This window comes from Lathamus discolor, chromosome 1, assembly GCF_037157495.1.
Source record: "Lathamus discolor isolate bLatDis1 chromosome 1, bLatDis1.hap1, whole genome shotgun sequence".
NCBI classification, from domain to species: Eukaryota; Metazoa; Chordata; class Aves; order Psittaciformes; family Psittacidae; genus Lathamus; species Lathamus discolor.
Genome location: NC_088884.1, coordinates 130,618,059 through 130,633,076, shown reverse-complemented (window position 1 = coordinate 130,633,076; position 15,018 = coordinate 130,618,059).

Genomic DNA, 15,018 nt, shown 5'->3' with positions numbered 1-15,018 from the left:
TGAAAGCTCCAATGAAGCATGTGGTTCATCAAGCTATGGAAGAGTGCAGCAGTTGACTTTATTATTTTTTTTTTTTTGCTGGAGCAGGAGCTTAATCGCAGCAGCTTGCTTCCCAACACTGCTCATCCTCAGGAGCAGCGGATTTATGTCATCTGAATGCTTCAAAGGCACTCATGCGGCTGGGCTTTGAGCCCCTTCCCTGCTGAGGAGGTATCCCATGAAGAAGGCGCCTTGAGCAGCTCTATGCCTGCGAGGCACCACCAGATAATTGTTGTGGGAGGGCTGCTGCCTGTCACTCCCAATAATGAATAAGAAGGGCACCATCTTTCTGCGAACTGTGCAGCAGAAGGGCAACACTTAAAATGGATCTATATGTGACAGGGTACGTGAGTTACAGTGATTTGCTTTGTGTCTCTACCTGATCTTTTTCCCTTTTTTTTTTTTCTTTCTTTGAGGAATTAAGGAGTAGGTTGGAATGGGAAGCTGCTACTTCTGTCTCATATGCTTCAAGGTGGAAAATCTGCCCTCTGTCAGGGCACTGCTTCTCATTCAAGTTTGAGGGAAAGAATAATCAAGCTCAATGTGCTGGGTTTTTAGTTGTTGACATTATTTACTGTGCTCTTAACAAACAGTGCCCTAAGGAGAAGGAGAATAATGTGCTCCAGCAGCAGAATATGCATAATAACGAAGCAATTGCCTACGGTTTCCTGGGATTTCTTACTCCAGGCTCTCTACCTCCCTATTCCTTCATTGTTTCAAGCTAATGTGTATTTCAGTTCTGCCATGCAAATATTCAGAAGGGCTCCCTGAACCAAAAGAAAGAAAATGAAATATATTCAAATCACCACTTCAGTGGTGTAAGTTGTGTCTTAGTTTGCCAGAGACTTGGGTACCTTCTTTACTTGGCTGTATAACTCTGCTGTTACAGCTTGTTGACTCGTGCCGAAGTCTTTTATGTGGCATATCTTGTGAGTGGAGTTCTTTCTTTCCACTGTTCAATCAAGTCTGACTGCTAATCAGAATGTTGCTGGATAAACAGGGCTGATTAAAATTTAAGCTTTAATTTTGTGTTGTAAACAATACGGCACTTTAATATTTGTACTGTTATTAAAGATACCAATAATAATGCATCTGGCGTTTCGTGGTGCAGTTTTCAGGTTTATTTCTTGAAGTGCTGACAAGTTCTGCTAAACAGCTTCACATTCAAATGCCAGGATTTTGTATTCCGTGTATTCCTTTTCTCAAGGGTGACTGCACCTAATTATATTGGATATGGGTATCCTGTTTATTCTTTCTAGTTTTAAATCTTACGGGGAAGAAATATGTCTGTTACAACTGGGAACATTACGTTTTAAGAAACAGCCATATCATCAATGCATTTGTCTATATGACTCTACGAATCTACTCGTTGCTGTTAACATTGCTTATCTACCTTGCAGAGGAGAAAACTCAGACTAGTTAGTTGTGGAAACACCTTAAAGAATGTTGGCTGGTGCTTGGAGACTTGCCCTGAGGAAAGGGACAGGGGAGATGAGAAAGCCCTTGACAGCAAAACAAAGTTGTGACGGGATGTTGAAGTCTGAGCATGACGGGAAGAGAGAAAAGGAAGTGCATGTTTGCACAAGAGGTCTCTTAACTGTCATGCCCTGCAAGGCCAAAAGAAGCTATCTGGAAACAGGGAGGAAAAGAACCTTTCATCCTCTCACTGCCTCTTCTTGCAGCCCCCATCATCTCTTCCACAGCCTCTTTTCCTCCAGGGATTTGCAGAGATGTGAGCAAGAGAGGGCTGCATGGCAGAAGTGGCACAAGCATGGCAGAAGCAGCATGGGTCATCGCTGACCTGGCAGAGCTGTGAGTCCTTCTACTACCTCTTCCTGAAATACGGGGTCTTGCAACACTACAGCCACCTCCCCAGAGTCGCGTTGTGCAGAGAAACGTGGGAGCCATGGTGACCGTCTCCGTATGTCACAGAAGGGGATGTCCCCTTCTGGGGTGACACCATGGCTTGGTTCAGGTAGGATGGCTCTGGAAATAGGATGTCTCTGCTGCTCTTTCCCTCATTGCTCATGCTGGAAATGCTGATGCATGGGCATGGGTGAGCCAGGTCAGTGCCCGGCAGGATACATGTCCCTGAGGTTGGGCCTTTGGGATCCTAGACGCCCTAGGACTGACTTAAGCCTGCAGAAAGGTCACTGATGTCAGCTGTAAGGCATAATTAAATGGTACCTTCATACGTTTGGTTTGAATGAAAACCTTGATAGTCTGATCCCGTTGTTCACTTCGGGCCAGTTCCTTTCTTTTCTGTTGATCATAGCTTAAGAGTGCAAGAAAAGCTGTAACTATCCTTTGCAGTGAGCTAGGTAGCTTATATGAGTAAGTGTGTATATTCCCCTTGCAGCTAAGGTGACTACAGTGCTACATATTTCCTGCTCATGACAGAATGTAAAATACATGCTTGAATATCCTTTAAGTCAGTGGGGCTAGGGCTGGCAATGCGCTCACATCCTTTCCTGACCTGAGGTCTATAAAGAGAGGGAGCCTGATGTCCCTATTGGCATTCAAGTAATGCCTTCCTGACGAAGTCTGCAAAAACACACCTTTACAGCTCAGTAATAAATATTCCAGTTTGAGATTCTGCCCTCGAGTTGGGGTTACGCATTACCTGGATTGATTTCAAATGCACTTTTAGCTCAGACTGATGCAACTAAGGTGTTTTTTTACATATCCCAGGGGTGTGGGGGGGGGCGATGCAGAATGGACTGGGGAAGAGCAGAGGAGAACTGTTTCAGGTCACAGTCTTCTCTAATGGATAAGTCCCTGTAAAAGTAGAAATACCTGTGTGGCACTGGCATTTCACATATTTGTTTTGTTTTGACCACTTTTTAAGGTTAAGACATAACTACCAGCACTGGGCATGCAGAACTGACTGACGTCACCTCAGGTGGAGAAGGAGCATCTAGTAAGATGAATTCTGTTTCTGAGAATTTGGCATTCAAGAGAGAGCAGGTCATGTGTTCACGCATCCAAATGTGTTCTCTTCCTAAGGAAAAACCTCCAAAAGAAAGGGCAGGTTCTGATAATGTTTGGGGGATTTTTGCCTTGTTTCACTTTTGGTTTTCCTCCCATAGAAATCTTCTGCTCTTGGTACTTAAAACTACCTGGCAGTAATGTTTATGGGTTTCCTCACCCATGTCGTCTTTACTGACTACAGAAAGAGTCCTTTCCAAGGCACATGCCTGTACCCATGTAGCAGACACCTCTTGTCCCCACTCTCCTTTGCTGTGCTGCCCAGGAATGCAGGCAGATTGGCTACTAACAGTCAGATGTGAGCAGCGAGCACTGTAAAAAGCATGTCAGGCTCTATGGGTTGTCTGTTCTGGTTTGAAAAAATCTGTTGAAGGCTGCAGCAGGGGAGATGGGCTGTGGAGAGGAGCTTAGGAGATCAACATCTGAAAAGAGGAGCCTCTCAAAAGAGCCAGGAGTTGCGTTTAAGGACATCTCCTTGATGTCAGGCAATGAGACCTGACACATGAGCAGAGGGTTGGGTTTTTAAAAAGTGAAGTTACTATCGACCCCAGAGATAACGTTGAGGCTACTGAGAAGTAGAGAATGAGCAGCAAACGCATACTTCAAGCCCTGCCCCTGTGTGATGCAAGGTATGCGTACCTTGGCTTTGTTTCTGGGAGACTACACAACTGCAGGGCACTCTGACTGCCCTTGGCCTGAGCAGCAGCCAGCCTCTACCATGGCAGCCTGCTATTTGCATTGAACCTTCTGTACCAGAAGGGAGAATGTGAAGGCTTTAAACTGCTCTCCCTCTGGCTGTGCTGAGGGTTAACATCCACTTCTCAGCTAGTGAATGGGCTGGCAAGGCAGGAGCCTGAAAGCTGCAGCAAGGCTCCTTGTGGTTGCCCCTCAGTGTGCTGCTTGGGCCTGGGATGAATAAATGCAAAAGTAGTGAGGACTGAAGGGCTCAGTGACTTAGCTGCTGGTAGAGAAGTTAGATTTTGCTTGCTAAGTGTAACTAAGGAGGGAGTTGCTGTTAGGTTTGGAGAAACAGCGAGTGAGACATTCCTGATGCTCCTTGCCACCATGTGCCCTTGGACAGGGACTGTTCTTCAGTGGCAAGTACTCTCCTGTAAGACCTCTCTCTGTAGCTCTGCTCTGAGCCCAGCCTTTGACTCTGGTCAAGTTTCTTGATCTCATTGTAGGTGTTTCCTTCCCTGTGAAATATCACCTTGCCTTTGAGATATTGGACAGAAGGGATCATAGATAATGGTGAGGGCTTTATAGTTACGACTGTCTTCCTGCATTTCTATAGGTCATGCATGTTACTGTTACATCAAAATATTGCAAGAACTTGCCTGTGAGTCACATCAGGGTTCCCTGGATGAATGGAGGCTACAGTTGTCTCTGCTGTTTGCTTCTGGGCATTTCTCGTCTGAGCTAAATTGAAATCCCTGGGTCACAGTCTGATCAAGCTTATCTGAAAAGTAGTTTTTGTATAGTTACAAAATGAGAAAACTTGTTCATCCAAAACCTGTTATTAGAGATGGCTTTAAACCCAAGATAACGTATTCTTCACATGGCTTTTAAAAAAGACACAGGTATCAAAATTCACATCTGGCTGTGAGGTAACTCAGTCTTGTGTAGCTGTGCAGGCACATTGCATTAAATTGCTGTGCCTCCTGATAAAACAAATACATTTTGAAAGCTGGTGTTTTCTTTGGATAGATTTTTATTATAGCTGTAATTCTTTGTTGCTAGTCTTCTTACTGAAAGTAATGCCTCACCAGGTTGGGTTTCTTTTTTTAAATGGAGAAATCTACCACCGAAATTTCTGAATTAGCAAGTTTAAAAGTTTAACTTAAAAATTACAAATTAAAATGGCTTTTTTCTCTCTGTCACCTTGTACAGCCCTGAGTCTTGTTCCCATTGACTAGCAGGTAACATGAAGGACTGAACACATAAATAAGTGGGGATGTTTTTGCCAAGAGGGCCTGGAAGGGAGGCGGACTGCCTGGGTTACTTGTGCGGGTGATGAATCGATTAGACAAAGCTTTAGGTTTTGTTTATGGAGTTCCTCAAAAGCATAGCCAAAGAATAAAGCAGCTGATTTCTCTCTTCCCTATTCCTTATCCTTTACTCATATGCTTGCAACATCACATACAATTGGTATCCATGGAAATTATATCATAGCAGGAGCCACTGATGAACTCTTGGGAAATAAAGTTCCCATTTTCATGCAAATATTCTTAAATAGCAAAGAGGTGAGGAAGAAAAATGATTGATAAATAGAATTATTTCTGTCCTAGAATATATTTCAGTATTTTCCTTGAGGCAGCAGTAGCTTTTTGAAATTGTGTTCTTCCTGAACACAAACTTCCATAGATCAGTGTGTGTGTATGCAAGTTATGAGGAAGAAAGCAAAATTTAAGATAATGCACATTGATTTTGTGATGAAATATTCTAGATACTCCTCATGTAATTTAACTTTATTGCCAGGATACAATCCAATAACTTCAGAAAGAGCAGGCACCTTTCATTTGAAAGCTAGATTGAAAGAGAGATGAACTGCTTGCTAGGGGCTGGACATTGGTGATTAGTGTAGTCCCCTATGTCACATGAAAGCTGTCTCTCTGTGCCCCCTCAATAATGCACTAAAATCCTATCTTTCTCTCTGCTTTAAATGAGAGCAGTGCAGTATTCAAAAGACTGCTCTTTCTGTGGTAGTTTTATTCCAAATTTTAGAATTTACCTGCACTGATATGAACACTTGCTTTCTGTTCTCCTGCCAGCACATTTAATGCAAGCTTCTGAAGTGGGATGGTGCTCCAGTCTGTGTTCCTGCACAGGCGAAGGCGTAGATTAATTTCCTAAATTGAGCTTCCTGACTCCTATTTCTGTTGAAAACTACAGATGGAAGCTTCAGTGAAGCAGAGGTTATTATAACACCTCAGCTAGATAACAATAGTGGGAAACTTGCCATAAAGACATGCAGTTTCTTGACAAAGAATCCCTATAATATTCTTTGGACACTGCAGTGGATTGACCCTGGCTGGACTCCAGGTGCCCACCAAAGCTGCTCTATCGCTGCCCTCCTCAGCTGGACAGGGGAGAGAAAATAGAACGAAAGGCTCATGGATGGAGATAAGCACAGGGAGAGATCACTCGCCAATTACCACCACGGGCAAAACAGCCTTGACTTGGGGAAATCACTTTAATTTATTACCAATCAAATCAGAGCAGAATAATGAGAGATAAACCCAAATCTTAAACCCACCTTCCCCTCACCCCTCCCTTCTTCCCAGGCAAACCTCACTCCTGAATTCTCTCCTTCCCCCAGCAGCGCAGGAGGATGGGGGATGGGGAATGGGGGGAGGTTGTGGTCAGCTCATCCCATGTTGGCCCTGCTGCTCCTTCCTCCTCATGGGAGGACTCCTCACACTCTCCCCCTGCTCCCTCACACAGGAGACAGTCCCCCACAAATTGCTCCAATGTGAGTCCTTCCCACAGGCAGCAGCTCTTCACAAACTGCTCCAGTGCACGTCCCTTCGCGGGGTGCATCCTTCAGGAACAGACTGCTCCAGCGTGGGATGCCTGCAGGGTCACAAGCCCTGCCAGCAAACCTGCTCCAGCCTGGGCTCCTCTCTCCACAGGACCACAGATCCTGCCAGGAGCCTGATCCAGTGCGGGGTTCCCACAGGGTCACAGCTCCTTCAGGCATCCCCTTGCTATGGTGTGGGGTCCTCCCAGGGCTGCAGGCGGAGATCTGCTCCACCATGGACCTCCATGGGCTGCTGAGAGGCAGAGCTGCCTCACCATGGTCTGCACTGGGGTGTGCAGGGTAACATCTGCTGCAGTGCGTGGAGCACCTCCTCCCCTCCTGCTTCACTGATGTTGGTGTCTGCAGTGTTGTTACTCTCACATACTGTCATTCCCCTCTCCCAGCAACTGCTGCTGCACACCTTTCCTTCCCTCCCCCCCCCGCCTTTTTCAAATACATTATCCCAGAGACACTACCACCATCACTGATGGGCTTAGCCTTGGCCAGCAGCAGGTCCATCTTAGAGCAAGCTGGCATTGGCTCCACCAGAGACAGGAGAAGCCTCTAGCAGCTGCTCACAAAAGCCACCCCTGTAGCTTCTCCAGTATCGAAACCTTGCCATGCAAACCCAATATGGACATGCGCATAGAGCACCCTTCCATTTTTGTGTTTTGTTTTTATTTTGGTAATCAAGATCCTCAAATCCTTTCCTCTGGCACTTTCTAAGAATGCATATAGGATAGAAACACATGCACCAACTGTGTGAGCTAGCTCTCTTCTTACAGCTCTTAGGTTTTTTAAGCAAGACCTTAATAAAGTGTTGTGATAGTCACATACATGAACCATTTCCAAACAAAAAATATCAAAATCATTTATAGAACATTGTCACCTTGTACATAACTCTAATTAATTCTGTACTGTGGTCATTATGTCCTCAGTGACTAATATGGAAAGCACTGTGACACTGTTGCTGAAAACAAAGGTGGGGAGGGACTGATGCTAGTCATTAGAGCTGATAGGGTTTTGATCCATTTGGTAGACAAGACCTTTATTAGGGGAGTTGTCTTGACCATTGTTACTGTCTGCAATCTAATCAAATCACACATACGGTCCATTTAGCCAGATACTCTAACAAGGATCAGCACTGTATGCTTCAAACCAGTATTAAACCTGCCCCCAATTTGATGGACAAATATGTAACAGCATATTATGAGGATCCCACATCACAGCTGGTTGCCTCTAGATTACGTTTGGTGTGGGCTATTTAAGATGTACATTAGTCACCTGAAGGTAAATACCTGGGTAAAGGTATTCACAGCTGATCCTTAGTAGGAAAAGGGGACAGGGAGGGAAAGAGGGTCCTTAAGTCTCACTGACTTTTTTCCTTTATGTCTTAGATTGTGGACAAATCAAGGTCAAACATTTACTAACCAAAGTGGTACATGAGACTAACGTGGTAGTGTGATAGTTTCTCTCATCAGCTGTGTCTGAGGAAGGTATCACATTCAACTGTGCTAGACTTCCCAGCATGAATAAGGAGTTAGCTATGCTAACTGGATCTTGCTTCAGGCTCACACAGGTAATTGCCCTCAAGACTGGGCTCATTGAAAGGCTCCTTAACTACTCTTCTGCTATTCTCTACCTGGATACAAGAGGGAGAAGAAAAATCTGGAGAAAAATCACCCAAAACACAGAAAGTCCCTAAGAGGGAGAGATTTTGGGAGAAGTTACTAAGTAGTTTAAGAAAGAGTCAGTAGTGCACAACAGATGCATTTGCAGTGGGATCAAGTTGCTCAAAAAGCATTGGTAACTTTTAGACTGTGTCTGTGATGGAGGAGAGAGAAATTATCCTTCTTCACAGGACTCTTCTCCTAGGTGTTCTATACACACTTAGGTGTTGGGGTGCTCTCTGGGGCAGTTTCTGATTTACTAATACACAGAGAGAGTAACAATAATTAGGAACCCGGGGATGAGGGGAAAACTTGAAATGGATAACCTCTTTAAATGATGCCTAAAATAGCACTCAGGTATTTCCCGATATTTGAAGTTATAGGGAGGGACTATTCTGCTCAAAAGACTGTAACTAGGGACAGTATGTTAAAATAAGGAAGGGGTGAAATTAAATATCTGGAGGAATTTTGTTCTGATAATAGCATCTCTGCAACCTGTAGCGGCAACAGCACAGCTCTGGGTGCCAAACTGTTGTTGGACAAAAACCTCTGCACTTTGATTTGTGTGCCAAACTAACAGGCACTTGGGGTTTGTTTCTTTTTTTATTTCCTCTGGTTTTTTGGTTTTCCCTTCTCTACTGGTGTTCGGTGGAGTGATGTACGTACCTATACGCTAGTATATATCAGGCGTAGGCTGATGTAACAGAAAATGTTGGCATGAGTATTTGTTTAGAAGGGATTTCTCTTTCACACCATATTGACTTGTTCCTGCTACGGTGCACATGCTATCAGGGCTTCCACTGCAATCACATCTTCAAGAGTCTGTAATTTGTTGCAATAAAAACTTCCAGTCTGAAATTCCCCTCCTGTTGTGTGAGCCCAGCACAGAGCAGTTGTACATTTAAAATACTTACTTTAAATGCTTTCTAAACTAGACCACCAGGACAACTGCTGATGCTTGCACCTGCAAGTATTTTTCCTGGAGAAGAGTTTGACAGTGTGGTGCTCCTGACTCATGGTGGGAAGCGGCAGCACCATGACACGGGAATGCCGAATGTCACCTGTGTGATGTGGGTCAGAACTATGGAGTATTTAATAACACTGCTAAATTGCCCCAATTGCTTTGATAATAAATGGACTGCTGAGCCTGCCAAGTAAATAATTAATTTCCAGTGCATATTTGGCTCTTGTGGCTGGCAGCCACCTTTGTTTCACTGACGATAACTGGTTGGCGCTATTAGGCTAAGGCAGAAGCCTTTAAATAGAGATTAACAGGCACATTAAGTTTTAGCATGTAGATAATCTGCATTCTTTAAAATGTGTTTACATTGTATTTACAGAACAAAATGCCATAGTATGCCCTTCTAGCCCTGCCTCAATAGGCTGCTGTGTATGACCTCTCTGTGACTGTGTTTGTAGTTGTAGGCAATCTCCCCATCATTTTAAAGAGTTGGTATAATGGCTTTCTATTGCTTCCAGAGAACGACAGTCAGTTGTTGGGTGATACTCAGTGCACCCCAAGAGGGAGATTTTTTTCTCTTAAAGAAGAGAGGTAGGAGTGAAAGCTTGGCATTTGGGGGGTGCCTTCTCTACAGCTTCAGCTGTGAAGAGAGAAGGTCCAGCACAGCTGATCTAGGCAAGGAAGGAAATATGCTGTGCTTGGGGTTTAGTCCTTTACCTGTAAATTGTAATAGTATCAATTCTACTGATATGTGTAAAGAGCTATTTTGGCCAGTCTTACCCTCCTTTTAATTTCCAAACTCTTATAAAAAGGCCTTTGTGTATCTAGGGTCCCTGCCACCATTGTCAAATGCAGCACTGATTTAAAAACCAAACCAAACCAAAAACGAACCTACGTCTGCTTCCCAAACTCTAGGATCCAATGCTCTATCTTTTGTTTATTTTACCCCTCATGTGCCTGCAGATTCATGGGGCAAAGCCAAAGGGGAAGAAACAAAATGATTCTGAGTACTCAGTATCCACCTTGCTTTTGACTCTTTTCACAGTCTGTCACAACCTTAACATAATTTAGGACACCTAATGGGTACCCATGGATATGCTGGCTGGTGCTCAGAATCTTAGGGAGCCTTTTAAAAAAGGTATGTATTTGTAATATAAACACGTAGTTGTGTGAGCCAGCTGAAGCCATGCTTACTTTATAATGGAGAAGTGGCACTGAATGCAGTATAGCTTGCAATATCCACGAGGGATATGTATTCACCTGTGATTAACCTTCCTTGGCCATTAAATGTCACAGTTGGTGCATACACATGAAGCAGAAAGAATATATATTTGTCAGTAAAAATGTGACTGAATGAAAGAAGTCATGAAATGGCATTTTTCAGTAGGTTTGTCATAGCTGGAGCATGGAGGAAAATTGCTTTCAGTAAATCGTGGCCCAACAGAACAAACCCCACATTTCTTTCCAGTTGGGAAGCCATACTCATAGGCATAATGAAAGTATTGTGCGCTCTGACTTTTTCAAACTCTGATAGAAACCAATCTGCAATCTTGACAGATATGATCTTTTGCAGGATGCACTGTTCATTTACAGCAGCTAGAGACCTCAATTAATTTATGAATGAGGACAGTAGGCTGTGAACTCCCCAGCTCAGCCTAGGTGGAGATGTCCCTGTCTGAATCTATGTTCTGGTAATTTAAAAAGATTTATACAAAGCTTTTCTTTCATTTTGAGAGTAGATTAAAATTCTAATGGAAACCATTTGTATGCATTTGTTGAATTGAATAATATTTATTGCTGTATGAAAAGGGGAGAGAAAAAAAGGAAAGAAATGCCGAAAAACTTTGCTAGCAATAAAGTTAGTGAAGCAGGAATAAATAAGTACAGAGGCAGAAAGAGCCCAAACCAGAAAGTAATACCAAGTAGGGCTGGTAGAAAACCCACTGTTTTATAAAAGCATAAGGAAAGCAATTTACACTTGTTTCTGAACAAATAGAAAATAGGTTGCTACACAGTGTGCATGGTCTCTCAGTTCTTTAATTCATCTGGGGAGATGCTTCTTCATGCCTGAAAAAAAGACAGCTTCATCGTGGACATGTCTGCAGCTCAAAACATGCATTCTCTGGTATAGTTGTGATGTTTTTGGGGAGTGTATGATGGTCACACAACCTATTTAGTTTTTGAAAGCTTATCATGACTTCAGAGCAGAAACCCCATTAAAAAACTTAAAACTTAAACAGGGGAGGTTTAGATTGGATATAAGGAAGAAGTTCTTTCCTGTTAGGGTGGTGAGGCAGAGGAATGGGTTGCCCAGGGAGGTTGTGAATGCTCCATCCCTGGCAGTGTTCAAGGCCAGGTTGGATGAAGCCTTGGGTGGTATGGTTTAGTGTGAGGTGTCCCTGCCCATGGCAGGGGGGTTGGAACTGGATGATCTTAAGGTCCTTTCCAACCCTAACTCTTCTATGATTCTGTGATTCTAAAGGGGAAGATATTATTGGGAATTATGCTTCTGAACCCAGTTAACTCATAACCTTTGTTCCAATATGACTGTTTTGGTTGGGGTCAAGCTTTTGGATTTTCTTTTGCTGGAACAGTTTACAAGCACCACATACCACACAGAGGTATATGCTAGTATAGCACGACTGTATAGAGGATGAGGAATAAACCAGAAGAATACCTATCCCAGAATTACAATAATTGTACTTGGCACTTGTCTCCTCTGAGCTGTAATAGAGTCAGCCTCTGAGAGTTTTGCATGAAAGGGAGCAATATAAATATTTGAGCTGTTCCTGAAAAGACTTCTTGGTGAGAGAAATTAACTTTCATTAGCTAATTTGGTAGAGAATGCAGGTACTGCTAAAGCTATAGGCAGTACACGCAGATGAAAAAGTATTGCTCCTGAAGGCCTCGAAGCTGGGGTCCTGTTTCCACATATGAATGTAGAAGTCCAGGCAAACTGTTGATGTCGCACAGGCACAATAATGCAGATAAATGGAAGTACCTTTCGGTAAGGAGTGCAACAATTTCAGCTAACATGGTGTACAGCCACATGCACTGGAATAAAGGAAGGGATGTCAGAAGGGAAGGTAATACTGAGGAAAGGGCTAGCTCTCAGTGGAGTGGGCTATAGCAAGCAAGAATACACTGATAAACTAGTTAAGATTTGAAAAACATTAATTCTGTATGTTCTTAATTTAGTTTTCATGATGCATATCTCCTGAAGTGCTCAAATGTATTGGGGGAAACCAATATCAACTAATAAATTATTGTGTATTGTTTTTTCGGCCATACTTTATTCCAAATCTGTCAATTTAATTCTGTCAGTCTAAAGATAAAGTGACCCTTGATGATAAATATCTGGAATATAAATGAAGTGCTAATGCAGGATATAGACATCCTAAAAAGAAGGTTAGTTTTGATAATATTCATGTGCTCTAAAGGCTGGCTAAATTAAACCTGGGACCAATTTCTGGAATTTTTTATGCACATCAAATAGTACCTTGTTTTATTTATCATTTCAGTGATGATCTGTTAATTTCTAGTAAGAAGTTCATCCTTGAAAAACAGGGGTCACAGAGTGTAAAAGAACAGGAATCTCATTAAAATCAGTAATATTTTCATTCATTTCTAAAACACATCAGCCAAAAAAGATGAAGCATTATACTTTAAAGTGTATCCATATTTTAATAAATGTTAACAAAGGTAAAAACTGGGCTCATTTTTGCAAGTAGTTGAGCATCTAGGCCAGGTTTTTCAGAGGATCCAAGTGGTTCAGGTGCAGACTCCCTTTGATTCCTGTGCCCTTACTCAGTACATCTTAATAGCATTAGCTGAGCAGCTGCTAATTTGAACAGGATAGAAGAATTGAGTCCTTGATAAATTACCAGCCAACCAAGCTATCTAAAAGCATTTCTTTTCTGGGCTATCCTGTGGCAAAAGCATGTATAAATCACTATCCTTTTATTGTGTGACCCCCTCGAATGTAAATCCTTTCTTTCTGCATTTTATCTTAACTTACGTTCTGTTGAACTATACAGTGAAATTTTTGGGGGGGAAGGTGGTAAATTAACACACTGCATTTTCCTTCCACACACATTCTTCATTGCCTTCAGGGATTTCATTTGACAAAGGCCTCACTAATGGAAATGCAAATTTTCTACCTGTCATAGAGTACTTTTGACTCTGCTGTTTGTCAGAGCAACACATTCCTCAAAAGCATGGTTACTTTGACTACTCAGAAGCCAGGGGAATTGTGTCTGCAGCTACCAGGGTTCTGTTTGACCTAGCAGACAGTAAAGAACGTATTTATGTAAATTTGAATGAGAAATATTAGCCTATTCAGTTCTCTGCTATAAATAAAAACCCACATAGATTGAAAGCCTTATTAAGCTTTGATTTATTGTAGCCAGTCATCCATTTCCTGTTTAGTAGGGTTTTTTTGCACTTTAATAGACAGCACCTTCTTCTTGCATTTTCTACTGATACATTAGTGATTCTAATTCTGATAATATTCCATCTAATCTAATCATATCTTGTGAGGGTTGTAGAAAAATACATGCATAACAGTGGAGAGATCCTTGGGCTACATGATTTAGCAGATTAGAAAATGTCCTTTGTCTTTACTGGTCCATTCTAAATAGAGCAGGCAGCCTCACCAAACATTTAAGTAGTGGAACTGTCCATCACAAATATACATAGTGTTAAGGCAGCAGTTAGAGGAATGAGCCTCTGTGTGTCACATTCGTATAAGAACTGGCAAAAAAAATGCTTTATATCCTTAGTAATAGAAGAGCTTTTCATTCAGTTTTCAAGAATTTGCACTTTGGTTACTATCTAAATCTCAGTGGCCACAAAAGGTTGTGTGTAGGGCAAAATAGAAAGTGAAATCCTTATGCCTTTTAAGTAGTCTGTTGTCCTGGGTTCAGCAGTAGCAGTCATTTTTCTCCTTCTTAGTAGCTAGTGCAGTGCTGTGGTTTCATTTTTTGGCCTGGGAAGAGAGCTGATAACACCGATGTTTTTAGTTGCTGCTCAAATGTTTGGTCTGGCCAAGGATTTTCTGAGCCTCATGCTCTGCCAGGGAGGAGGGGAAGCTGGGAGGAAGCAGAGACAGGAGACCAGACCCAAACTGGCCAAAGCGGTATTCCATACCACAGCACGTCATGGCCAGGATGTAACTGGGAGTTACCCGGAAGGGCTGGGACTGCAGGGTTGGAGGACGTATCGGTCGGTACTTGGCTGGGGGGAGTGGGGCGAGTTATCTGTTGGCTGGTGCTGAGGTGTTGTATTCTCTTCCCTTGTTATTTCCTTTATCATTATTATCATTGGTGGTAGCAGCAGTGATTTGAGTTATACCTTAGTTACTAAACTGTTCTTATCTCAATCCGTGGGAGTTGCATTCTTTTCGATTCTTCTCTCCATCCCTCCAGGAGCAGGGGGAGGGCAAGAAGAGGGGAGAGTGAGTGAACGAGCTGTGCGGTTGGGTTTAAACCACGACATCTGTAAAATTCTGAGTGACTAGGGAGATCCAGGAATTGTGTGCTGATGCCAACCTTATGAAGTTCAACCATGACAAGTGCAAGGTCCTACACCTCAGTCGGAGCAACCCGAGGCACAGCTACAGGTTGGGCAGAGAAGAGATTCAGAGCAGCCCTGTGGAGAAGGACTTGGGGGCATTGGTCGATGAGAAAATGAACATGAGCCGGTTTCAGTGTGCACTCACAGCCCAGAAAGCCAACCGTATCCTGGGCTGCATCAAAAAGAGCGTGATGAGCAGGTCAAAGGAGGTGATCCTGCCCCTCTACTCTGCTCTCGTGAGACCTCACCTGCAGTACTGTGTGCAG